This window comes from Calypte anna, chromosome 1 (genome assembly GCF_003957555.1).
Source record: "Calypte anna isolate BGI_N300 chromosome 1, bCalAnn1_v1.p, whole genome shotgun sequence".
Classification (NCBI taxonomy): Eukaryota; Metazoa; Chordata; class Aves; order Apodiformes; family Trochilidae; genus Calypte; species Calypte anna.
The window spans coordinates 5511333-5524339 of NC_044244.1; the positions used below are offsets into that span (position 1 = coordinate 5511333).

At 38.5% G+C, this 13007-nt stretch overlaps 1 protein-coding gene across 1 annotated transcript in view; it reads left to right on the plus strand.

Annotated features, from left to right (window-relative positions):
- Window positions 1-2515: 2515 nt before the first annotated feature.
- The window catches only part of CELF2 (CUGBP Elav-like family member 2), a 548689-nt gene continuing 538197 nt past the window's right edge, over window positions 2516-13007 (plus strand). The window contains exon 1 of the mRNA XM_030469342.1: window positions 2516-2703. The gene's annotated coding sequence lies outside the window, so the exon portion shown is untranslated. The remainder of the gene's footprint in view (window positions 2704-13007) is intronic.

The following is a 13007-nucleotide window of genomic DNA, read 5'->3' on the forward strand; positions in this document are numbered from 1 at the left end:
AGACAATGAATGGATAACCATGGCATAAAACATCACTAAACCCCTAAAATGAAGGAAGCATCCACTGACTTGAGTCAGACTCTGCTCTTATAAACACCTCGATGTTTGTTCCTGTGTTTTCTAGTGTCCTATATAGCAGGAGAAAAGGTTGATATTAACAGCTTACTTTGCCACTATTTATAATTCAAGTTAATAGCACAGTAAGGAGTTTCTATAAATGTTTGGTTTTATGAGCTCCTGTGCATTTTCTCAACCAATTAGTCAAATTGCCTTCTTGACTGTATTTCCTTGCTAAATCGATTTTTTTTAGGTTTTGTTATTTGTGCACTACTGTCTTCCATTAAAGGCAAAGTTCAATTATTTGTCTTTTGAAGGTCTGAGTGCCTGGCTTAAAAGGCCAAGTGCATTAAAAAGAGGCCACCCTTGACTTTACAAAGAGATACAGAAGGATAATAAGTTAGATGGATTTAACAAAATTTTGAAATCCAGCATGTGTGTTTATGTGGAGATATCAAAATAAGAATCAAATTCTGTTAAAACATCAAGAACATTTTCCTCTATTGTTTACCTTTTTATTTCTTCTTAAAAAGTAGCAAAAACCAGGAAGATCTTGTCGTTAAAACAAAAGAAAGAAAGTCAGGATACATTGAATTTGGATGAAAATAAGTGATAAAACATTTTAGTATCACAAAAATAGTGCTTTAAAGCCACAAAAGTGCAAAATGAGGGCATATTCTAGTGGGAAAATGCTGCATGTTTGTCGTGAGTAACTGGGGAATCTAATCTGCCATTTCATCTCTTCTTAATTATGTTCACTGTTCTTACATATCTGTGTTTCCATTTTGAAGACAACACCCTGGGCTGTCTTTTACCTCTATACTGACTGACCTGACAGGACATAGCAAAAATACTTGTAGACAACATAAATCTGCTAAGAGATCTTGGTGAACTTTGTGAAGAGATGGTTCTCAGCCATGACAATTTAAAGTTTAACTCTGGAATGGTGGGAGATTTCTACCATCTGTAGAAATGCCTCCAGACCCTTCCTGTTGAAAGGGTCTGGAGAAGAGAAGAAAATCAGCTTGAATGTTGGGCTACTTTATCATGGCTGCCCATCCATTAACAGGAGCTTTGCAAGGGTTGTAGGGCACAGCATACACCCTGAGCCCTTTGATGCAGCTCCTGGTGGTAGAGATTATCCCATCAGAGCTACTTCAGTGAGTAAAGGTAGTAGAAGCCATGCAAGCATAGTAGCAATTAGTTTCTACAGAGTTTTTAAATATCTATTTAGAAGCCAATTGTCTATGGCAGGCTTGTTCAGCACCGATGTGTCTCTGTGTAAATGGCAAACTTCTAGTAAAGCAGAGATTAATTTAATTAAGTTTAAACATTTCAGCTTTTTATTTTATGGTTACACACATAAGTAGAGCAATAACTGAATACAAATGTTGCATATTTACTGTGGCATGATCCAAGCAATTACTACTAACGTATTAAGGAAAAGCCTCATTTCACTCTTTTAATTTTATTTTATAATTAGGTGGGAACCGTATTTTGTTGAACACATTTGTAGTTAGAAGTTATAGATTATGCTTCTCTTTGTTTTGGAAGGATGATTTTAGCCCTGTTGCTAAAAGCCTGTTAGCAACAATTAAAATAGCCATTAAAAGGCATTTATAGCTTTTGTACTTGTTTTTCTTGTTCATTTTCTTCAAATATTTCACGGTCATATGATGTATGCAGTCTGCTAATAGTCACCAGCACAGACCTTTAAAACTAGTTTTAAACATCTGGTTAAAAACATTGTCTTTTATGCACTGTGATGGTTCATTCACCCCTTCTAAATGAATGCGGTGACAGTTGTTTGTTATGCCTTCAACTTGAACTAGTTTTTTGTTCACCAAAATTATTTGAAAAAGTTTGGAAGGAAAACTTAAAAGCCAAGCAAAAACAATATTAGCAACTTTTCTGAGTGCCAGAGTTTTAGCTGCTTTCTGCTGAAAAGCTTTCCTGACTTTCCATTCAACCCAGTGTTTTTGTACACAGTGTTAGAGGAAGGGCTGAACACATGCTTCTAAAGTACAGCATGGTAAACGTCTGGGTCTGTTCTACATACACCATACTATTAAAATCAATCTGTTCAGGTTCGTTTCCATTCTGAGGAGAGCTGAGAAACACAACCAGCAGTTTCTGTCACGTGCTGCGTTGTATCAATTAAAAATAAATTAAATTCATTGCAAAGAACCCAACTTAAAAATCCCAGCAAACAACAACAGAACCTTTCCACTAATGATTTTCAGTCATCAGAAGTGGAGAGAGACTCAGACAGCAGACAGCATGGTCCCAGCATGCTTTTTGCCTTTTTTTTTGTTTGCACAGTAGCTGTCAGTTGCAGCCCTGCAGGTAGTAGAACCCAGTGGGAAGAGGGGCGGACAGAGCGATGCTGCCTGAACTGACAGCAAATTTAAATTACTGAGCTTTCTTTTTTCCTTTTTTTTTTTTTTCTCTTTGCGTGCTTTTTTTTTTCTTTTTGGTATTTTTCTACTCTGCGACAAACTGAAAAGATTCTAGCACACACTAATTTAACAACCCTGCTTCGTCGTCTTCTTTTTTTTTTTTCTCTCCCTTCTGTTTTCAGGATAATTAAAAGAGAAACCTGTAAAGGCAACATTCCTTCAAGCAAGTTGGTGCTGCAACGTGCTGGTAAGATGAATTTATTTATTATTTTTCCCTTCCCCATCTTTTCTTTTCCTTTTTTGGAGCCGAAAGCTTTTGTATATCTAACGCAGTCATAAGTGTGGTTCCCCTGCTGTGGAGGGTTAGGATATAATGAAAAGGTGTAACTGCTTGATATGTGACCTTCTCCTATTACTTAAAATGGATAATAACAGCCTTCGTGTCTGTCCTCATGATGCTTTTCTCTCTGAATTGACTATTTGCTCAACAGAAGCGATTCTGTGATTGTCGCACTATGACAATGAGGACCTGATTGTTTTTTGGTTACTGTTCCATGCACCTATCAGAAAAGATACTTGAGTTGGGGGTTCTGTGTCTGTGTGATTTTTGTTTCGTGAATGCTGTTTGAAGCGCTGATACGGCGGGGGTGGAGATGGGGGTGGAGGAGATGGTCTTGGTTATCATTCTGCTGTTCGGCTGTTTACTAGGTAGGAAAGTGCAACACTGAAACTTTTTTAAAAAAATAAATAAATATTTTCAGTTTGCATGGAGTGGGGTCAGTTTTTTCCAGGATTTATTGTTGTCCAGCGCCGGGTAAAGTTCTTTCTCTCCCTTGCATTGTGCTTCTGGAGAAAGGGGGATGTTCCACTTCATATCTCATCATATCATTGCAGTACCTAATTGCAAGAATCTGACAAAGTTTAAGATTAAATACAAAGCATTGCTTTTGTAAAGAATGAGTTTGATGCTGTGGATAGTTTCCTGTGAATAAAAGCCTGTCAGATACAATCAGATCTGTATTATACAGGTTGCAGCTCCTGCCTTGCAAGTCCCCTGCTTTCCAAGGTCTGATTTCTAGCTTTATTATTAGTATTATTAATATATTTTAGAACATGAGTTTGTTTTGGTTTGGTTTTTGCTTTGTGTTTATCCTTATAAATCTTGAAAGGTAACAGGTTTTTCTCAAGCTTTCTGAATGTAATTCTGCCAAGTGTTATATGGCACAGCACCTACTAAAATCAACAGGAAGATTGAGCTTATCATGTATTAGAGAAGAAATTACTGAACAGTATCAGAACTGGATCTTACGACTGCTGAACTCTCTTTTCCTACAGTTTTTCTATTGTTACTGCAATAGCTGTTGTTACACTTAAAACTAGATCATGTAGGTATGATATGAATGCTGAAGTATTCTTAATAGACTGCATGAAAAATACTAACCTTATAGTTAGTTGTTCACAGGTCTGTAGACATTCTGAGGGAAACTTTTTGAACATAGTATAAGATATTTCAAAGAAATCTAATGAAGTAAGAAAGCTGATGTGATTCAGTCCTCTAATTCCTTGAAAGCTGTTTTCCTTAACATGAAAAAGCCCACAAAAATTATGCCTCACAATAAATCATATCTAGATTGATACATCAAATTTTCCAGACTCTAAGGTCTGTTTTGCCAAATGCATAATATGATCACAGGGGTGAAATTGTTCAAGGAGAGGGGTGATGAGGTGCAGTCAGGGATTAAAGACAGGCTCCTTTGCATGTCCCCAGTGAGAAGGAGAAGATGTGCCAGCGCCATATGGAAAATCACATTCTTTCACAGTAACTTTGTTAGGGCACAGGGTTAAAGGAGCTGTACTTGCAGGAGCTCATCACTCTGTTTCAGCCTCAATTTCAAACACTGCAATTCTTTTCTGGAGGTTTACTTTACTTGGGTAGAAAATGATGGTGCCTTGTGAAACAAGGTCATTGTATCTCCCACATCTTGCTTTTGCCCTGACAACTTGCCTCCCCCCATCCCAACATCAAGGTCTGCAAGGCCAAGAAAATTAGGCTTTGTCCCTTGTAATCCTAAACTCCCATCCATTTATTGCCAGAGAAGAAAAGGAATGAATTCAGTGTTCTTGTTATGGAAATAAGTTTTTATTCACTCAGTATCAACTGACAGTTAGAAGCGTATCTGATGTAATATGAATAAACTGTAGGCTGTTGACAGTAAATTATGCAGCTAAAGTCTCACATTCTCCTAGAAACTGTGCTTTTACAAAGCTCAAGTGGCCTAATGGGGTGAAACAACTACCTATACTCTCATTTGAGTTTCCTAATCACCCAAAACCATGAGAAGTCCATAGTGGTTGATTCCCACTGCTCATGGTGGGCATCTTAGTAATGGGTAAGCTGCATGGAGTAAAGCAGGAATGAAGCCAGGAGTAATCAGACATGGAAGTGATGTCAAAATTACTGTTAAGAAACATGGAAATATAGTACAGCCAAATTTAGGTGCTGAGTTTGGTTACAACAATTTGTTCCTGAAATTAAAAGGATAAAAAGCCCCACACCTCTTTAATCCAATCCACCAGTCTACCTTCTCTTTGAATTTAGTCTTTAAATATATGTATTTTTTAATTAACCTGTGTATTTCAAATTGCTGTTGGCTTCTAGAAATACTGTCTCCTACCCAGTGCTTAGAAATTTCTAGTTGAATGGAATTGCTTTCATTTTAACAAAAAAACAAAAACAAACCCAAACAAAACCAAAAAAAAAAGCAAGACAGAAAACAATTTGCTGTAATTTCCTGTCAGTAACACAGAAATAAGAAAAACACTAGGCTAATAAAAATGATAATCTGAGTTTACAACTGTTAACAAGATTCCTGAATAGAAATGGTGCTATTATATACAAAGAATTTCTATCATCACTAGAGGAATGTATATAAAATTATGAGCTTTTTTATTAGGGATCTCTCATCCAATCAGAAATCAACCCATAATCTTACTTGTGAAATGTCATAAGTTTTGACATCTTCCCTCCCCTCCTATTAATAAAATATTAAAGAAAATTTATAATTAGAAACTTTGATAACATAGCTATGAATTTTCTTCACAGGGAAAAGCTGGCATAATTCTATTCCTTTTACATCTCCACCTCTCCATAAAAAGTCACTGCAAGTCTGAGTTGCATGCAGCAGGTAGAAGCAGGGCAAATCCCAGAACTGCCATGGGCAATAATGATGGGATTTCATCAGCTTCTTTCTCTTGAGAGAGGCCAGATTTTCAGACTTTTCTCAGGACTCTGCAAAACTACTTAAGAACATGCCATAGCACGTTTTTCCCTGACTGGGATTATTTATTAGCATTACATTTCTGGTCAGCTGCATTGAAGTATGGAAGAGTCATGACAAAATGCTAAGATTTTAGCCTCTGAGGATTGGTTTTTTTCATTCTTGTAATAAAAGACTTTTACATTTCTCTTCTAACTGCAAATAATTTATGGCATTACAAGGCGCTTGCTGCGTTTCCATTTGATTTAACAAATTAGCTATGGTCTTCTTTCAGCAAGAGCCATTCCTAAAGCCCTACATCACCAAATGAAGCAAGACAGCTGCACCTGGCTCAGAGTGGTCCCAAGTCTCTGGTCCTCCACCACTGGCTGATTGATAACAGATTGGGCCAACACTTGTCATGACACACTCCTTACACAAGCCTGTCTGTCAGTCACATCTCCTTCATCTTCTGGTGTTGTGTTCATGGTTTGCTGTGAACTCCTTAGGACTCCTAATCCCATGTAAGGTATAGGAAACTCTAAAAGTAATCTAATACCTCCTAATTACTTTGATCATTTCCAGAAGCACATAGCATTTATCAGGTTACTAGATATGAAGTAAGAATATAAATATTTTATCCTATTAGGTTAAACTGTAAAATAGTAGCAAGAATGAAGTAAAGTTGAAAGCAAAGAGAGATCAGTGCTAGACTATAATTATCACACAAAGTTTTCCTTGGTTGCTTTCCATGCCCTGTAGCCTGTGAGGGTAACTTCACTTTCACCAAAAGGCTAATGTGCCTTTGGAGCCACATCTTTCCTGCTCCTGTTGTTGAAGACACTATCGTGTTCCTTGGTGAAGGTAACAAACTAGGAGCAAGCCCAAAGTTCTGCATATTGATGCTTTTTAATGTGGTTTTTTTCCATCTTTTTCTGTATCTCCCATAAAAGTGTCTGCTTTCTGTCCATGACATTTGGACACCAGAGGTAGGATTCATCTCATTGAAATGTAGATACTTACACTTTAGATTCCTACATCTGAGCAAACTGCCTTGGGGTCCCAGTACAGTCAAAGGAAACAAGTAGATTCTTCTGATTTATCTGACCTATTTTAAACATCTGAATCCCAGTGAAGAACATCACATTCAAGGCTCATATCATTTAACTATGTCCTCTCCTCAAATTTTCTTAATTAACCATATTATTTCATTGCATAATGTAGACACCTTTCATCATCTGTTTGGCTTCTCTTGTAACTGCTTTATGAAGACAAAGGGCTTAAAACTCTATAAATTACATACTTTGAAAAACAGTCATAGCTCTGTTGACTTACCAAGCCTCATGTATTCGGCAATGGGCTTAAACTGGGCTAATCATAGTGAAATTAGGACTGGAGTTCATAGACAGGGTAATATTACCCACATATTTCTTTAGTCCTCAAAGGCTGTAAGTGGGATGAAGTCACAAGTGCACAGCAGGCAGTGTCCCTAATGTACAATAATCTTCTTCCTCAGGGTTACTTTTTATTCGGTTGAAATGATCTAGGAGATGCTGTGATTAGTTTATTTGTTCTACTTTGCAGGCCAGCGGTTTTGAAAAACTACACCACAATGCTTTAAAAAACCTGAAAGTCAGGAAAGTCTATGAAGATGAGGAAGTCTGCTTAATTTAGGCACCAGCATTTTAATGAGTTGATGCTCCTCATGTAAGTTCCCTCACCCAGAGGAAGTTATGTGATTAGAAAGCTTCCAGGAAAACTATTTGAATTCCTAAAGTTACACAGATAAGGCTGCATATATAGTGCTAAAAATGCCTGCTGCAGAGAGATCCCTGGCTTCCAAAAGTTCACCTAAGTGTATCTCACCTCTGTGTCTCACCTGGCCATCTGAGGGGGCCAGTGGCTTCCCATTGGCCCTGTGATTGTCCACAGCATTTGCCTGTGTGTCCCAGTACATGACATGAGGGCTCGTGGGTGATGCTGGTAGGGTCACAGCCCATTTGAACAGAGGGTTGAAAGGAGCAGAGGAACCCAGGGCTGGAGCAGCCTAGTTCATAAAGTCTCACAGAAAAGGTACTAAAAGATGACCATAACCAACATCAGTCAGGCTTCAAGAAAAATTTGAATTCTTTCAGAAGTAAACATGTTGGCATATAAATAACCAATAATACATAGATAAATACACAGCATTGCTGTTAGAGACATAAAACCACACTAGATAGCTAAGACATTCAGCAATATGGGCACATTATACATTAGACAAACATGATCGCCTTTAGGATTTAATTTCCCAAAGATTAAGTGTGGGTTTGGTTTGAGAAACTGGATTTTATCATCCATTTAAATAGAAAGTCATTGAACTTCACATATGATTGAGAACAGAGTTCTGCAATACTTTGAAGAAACAGTCTTTATTCAGTAAGGACAGCAGCCAGATTTGGAAGCATTCAGAAAACGTTAATATGACATAGAACTGCTCGGATAATAAAAAACCTCTGAACACAGGATTTGTGTAACACATTTTTACATTTGCTATTTTCAGTGGTTAATTCGTAAGCACTGTACAAGCCACTGCCACTGTGCAAACCAGAGAGCCTGTTGCCTGCATTTTTGATAACAACAGGAAGACATGTAGATTAATAGTGGCTTTTTATCAATCTGATGTAGTCAATGTTTTCCATAGGCTCTCCATTCAGAAGTGGCTGTACTAACGCCTTTCTTTTGCTGTATCCTAAGTCACTGACAATTATGAAGGACATCTGCATACTAAATGAATCTTTCACACTTGAGTGAAGAGCAATAGCAGCCTACCCAGCGACACGCAGTGAGAGAGACCACATTCACAGGACATTGAAGGCTGGGTACTCTTGCTGAACAGGTTTACACATCTCAGCTTTGATCCTGCAGGTCTTACACACATGCTTAACCTTACACACTGCGAATTAAATCCTGGGCCTCTCAAAATCAATGACAAAACTCCACAGACTTCAAAGGGCCACTCTGTGAATCGCCTTTTTGGCTTCAGTGCAGCCACACAGAGTGTAGAAGTGTGTGAGCTGCTCTCCCAACCTTGCTTGCTTGTGTGAAGTCTTAAGAGACTGAAGGAGCTGCTAAGAGTAACTTTAAAAACCCTTCTGTCTCACAACAAACCATAAGCAGTCAAAGATGTTTTCTTGTTTGATCTGTGTTCTTTAGGAGTTTTGCTCAAACCCCATGGTAAAACCCACGGGAGTGGTTTCTGCTGGAGAAGTCTGTGAGCAATCTATAATGCAATCCTTTGCCTGGCTAGTACTGCACTCTTAGCAGGCTGTTTTCCTTACTTTCCAGAAGATCCAGTCCCTGGACTGCAGTGATTATGCTGGAATCACATCTTTCTTTTTTAAAGAAAGAAAAAAATCTATAGCTCATATGATTTTACAGGGAACCTGGGAAATCTCTACTGAAATGACTTACAGGTCAGAAAAACAATAATGCATGAATTTGTACAGTATATAACTGCTGGGTTTCATCTGGCTGCTGCTGATAATGGAGATACCTGTTGCAAAATCTAGCAGTTATTCTGGGATCTGCAGGAGACTGGAAACCAAATCCTGGCTCTACCTCCATCTGTAAAACTGTCCTCTGACAGCAGTACCCCTGAGACCAGCTGTGGAGTCCTGTAGAGTTTGGTGAAGAGCTGGGAAGGAGATAAAGTGGTATTAGAGCCATTTTTCAGCATAGATCCCTTTCCAAAGCAGAGCAAGTCAATGATCTCCTTCTGGGCAAACCCTCTGGCTCTGAAATGTGTTGAATGATGCAATGGTGGCTGAGATGCTGAAGCTGAGTGGTCTTTATGAAGCCTGAGTAATGCCAAAGTGACTCAGTTCCAACAGTAAAGCTCATGCTGGTAAATGGAGGTTTTGTGAGCAAAACAGCTAAGGACTGGTGTTCAGATACACCTCTGTGACTTGTGCATGCTAGGAACTAGGAAAGGTTTGGCTGCCATCTCCCTAAGACACCAAAAAGAATTGTGAGAACAATTATCCTAGTGTAAGTATACTGTAACAGGGAGTAAGGGTTTGGAAAAGAGATTTATAAAGTTTAGCATCCCAGTTATGCAGTTATGCTAGGGGATAAGCCTATGTTAGCATTTGTGTAAGTCAAATTATCCCCTCTCACCTAAATTGGTGGCAGTCATTTGAAAAGTAAAATAGGCTGAGTGAGCTCAGTAAAGCTTTTTTTTTCTGTTTTAGCATTTTCCTCTGAAACATTTCATTGCTCCAGCAGCAAAAAAATCCCTCAACTTTTCTCCTTTTTTTTTTTTTTTTTTTTTTTTGGCTCTTGCTGTAAAGATATTTTATCTTCTGTGCACTCCCGTATTAATGGGTTTACATATGTCCTGCAAAGTCCTGTGTGACATTCTTAACCATAGAGATTACAGAAATTTACTGCTTCACTGGCATGGTCAAGTTGCCACAAAATTGCATTTGTTAATGTAGCTGTGAAAACACATGGCACCTGCCATCTCTGAGCATAAGGATTTTAAATATGGCTGCAAAGAATCTGGGAATGACTATAAAATGGGGCTTGGCCATGTCAGTTTAGCATTAGGAAGGAGACTGTGCTGTAAAATCCTCACCCATAATTAGACACAAGTGACAGCTTTACTTAACTACTGTTCACTAATGAACAAGCAATGAAAATGTTCTGCTTTTCTCACCCCAGAAGAATGACCATGGCAGATGTTAACACTGCTGAGAACAGCTTTATTGTAACTACAGGTGAGACAAATGGGAGATTTATTAGTCTGGGCATTGAGGGAAGGGGAGGGAGGGTAAAAGTTGTATCCCAAGCTGTTCCAAAGAAATGTAATGTACATTATCACACACATCACATGGCACACACAGTGCCCTAAAAAAGGGGCTCCTCTGTGAGTAGGAATTCATGGGCATGCCTGCTTCTTGCTTGCTTTTTAAGTACTCAGTACCTGGAATAGCACATTATACATGATTTTGCTCTTTATTTCCTTGTGCCCTATCCTGTACTCACTTAAGTTGATGGCAAATCTCTAACTTCCTTGATAATACAATGTAATCAATGACTCAAAGTCTGGGAACTCAGTGACCTGCAAAAGACTAAACAAGAGACAATGTTTCTCTAATGAAAGTGCTGAGATGAGGCTTGATCCAATGTCTGCTGGATCCTTTCTGTTCATTTTAATGAGCTTACAATTGGTCCCTAACATAATGTGTATTCAAAAGAAATCAGCAGTGGTTGTTCAGGCACTGATCCAATAAAGCCTTTAATTATGTGCTTAGGATTATAGTATAGGAACGGTCCCATAGAAGCCACTGGAACCACACAAATGCTTTAAGTTCACCAAGCAAGTAAGTATAGGTTTTGTTGCTGGAGTATCATATTTTTTTTTCAGCCAATTCCCTCTGCCAAGCAACTAAGTACAGTTTCTGGAAAATCCAAGGCTATAAATGTGGTGATATTCAGGTTTGTACCCAAAATTTTTTAGCTGCTTTATACTTCTTTATGCATGGATATAGCAAAACACTTTACTGCAACTGTGATATGAATAGGAATACTTGCAGCTGGAAACTCAGAGCTCCTTCCCGTTTTAGATTCAGGGTACACTTGCATGTCATGTTACTGTCTTACTCTCAGTCCCATTTCTAAGTAGTAAAGCCTTTTTAAATTTATAAAAAGTAAAACTGTTCATGGTATGAGCAGGAAAATATTATTCTCTGCAGGTACAATAAATTCTGTCTTTTTGCCCCAAACTCTTCAACCAGGTGCTTTCTTGGAAGAGTTACTTGAAGGCAGTTTGAGCTTTTGTGCCATGTGGAGCATATATTATTATTTAACTGCTTCTCTTCGGCTCATCCAGTTTAACTAGAGGGTACAGTATTTCTGCACTATCTTACTTTCATGAAACCTGTGATAGCCACCAAGTTTTTCAGGTAATGCTGTTTGCAGCAAACACAGCCTATGGTGTTTCCAAAAGTTTCCTGCTGTCAGAAGCATGAGGGCCAAATTGAAAATATTGGTTTGGGAGAATGTAATCTTTTCTGTACAGACTTTGGTCAGCATGATTGTGTTCAGTATAAGTGCCCAATAGTAATGATGTCCAGGCATAGGGCCAGATGCTAAAACTGCCCCCAGAGTGAATAGACTCATACTCTGCAAGAGAAGCAGTAAAGTATGCTCGTATTCCAGCCAGAAACATCCAAAAGCGCAGCTCCCCATGAGGATAGTTCTTGCCAGGAGTATGAATAAGCTGCATTGAGGCTATGCATCATGGCAGCTGCTGCATCAGGGACTGCTAAGTAGCTCATAAATAAACAGTCTCTGCTGCCCCCCAGTTCCTGTACCAAGTTTCAGAATGTACTTATGTAGGTCCAAGTCTGAAAGACTTGTATAGCTGCCTCGGTGGACTTTGAGAAATGCCAAAACAGAGGTGGCTACTTTCCATCTCCTGCTCCTTCAACTGGCCATGATTTTTCTGGCAAGCACAAATATACAAAGCCTAGAAGGATTTGGCTGCTATTCTTCAGCTCATATTCATCATTTGGGTTGCTCCAGTGGAGTTATGAAGCCAGGAGCTCCTGTTATGGTAGGATAAAGACTCCACCACAGCTGAAATCTTTATTAATAAATGAATTATGGATAAACCCAGAAAAAAAACAGACACACTTTAATAAACTTACCAACCATCTTGTTTCAAGCACACAAGTGTGTTTATACTCACATTAGAACTACATTAAAATGAAGAGGGTTTTTGTTAGTGCTCATTTCGGTTTTGTTTTCTTGAGAATGACTTAAATTCCACACACACAAGCTTGCCAGACCTTCTGCTGACATAAATCAGAATGACCCCTTGAAGCTGACTGAAAATCTGCCCCAGAATGGCAAATAATAGTCTCTAGAGCCTGACTAATCTTTAAGGATGATAGAAATTACTGATCCGACACGTACAACTTTTTGCATAACACAGACAAAATAATTTTAGTCAGAAATTCCTACACTCGGGGTAACCATTGTCTGTGAAGCTGCAGTGTAGATTAACTGTACTCTTGCAGCAAAGCATGCTGTCTGCTTTAGAGGTTTCAGATTTGCTTGTATGGATGCAGTAGTTCAAAGTTTTTTTCAGACATGCAGTAACCAATAGAAAAAATAATATGAGCATTAGACCCTTAGATTGTTGTATACTGTACCTCTGTATTAGAAAGTCTCCCAGTTCTAACTGCTGACACACAAAGATCTGGCTGTTTCTCCTTTCCAGCAAATTTGAAAATTCTGAGTTCAA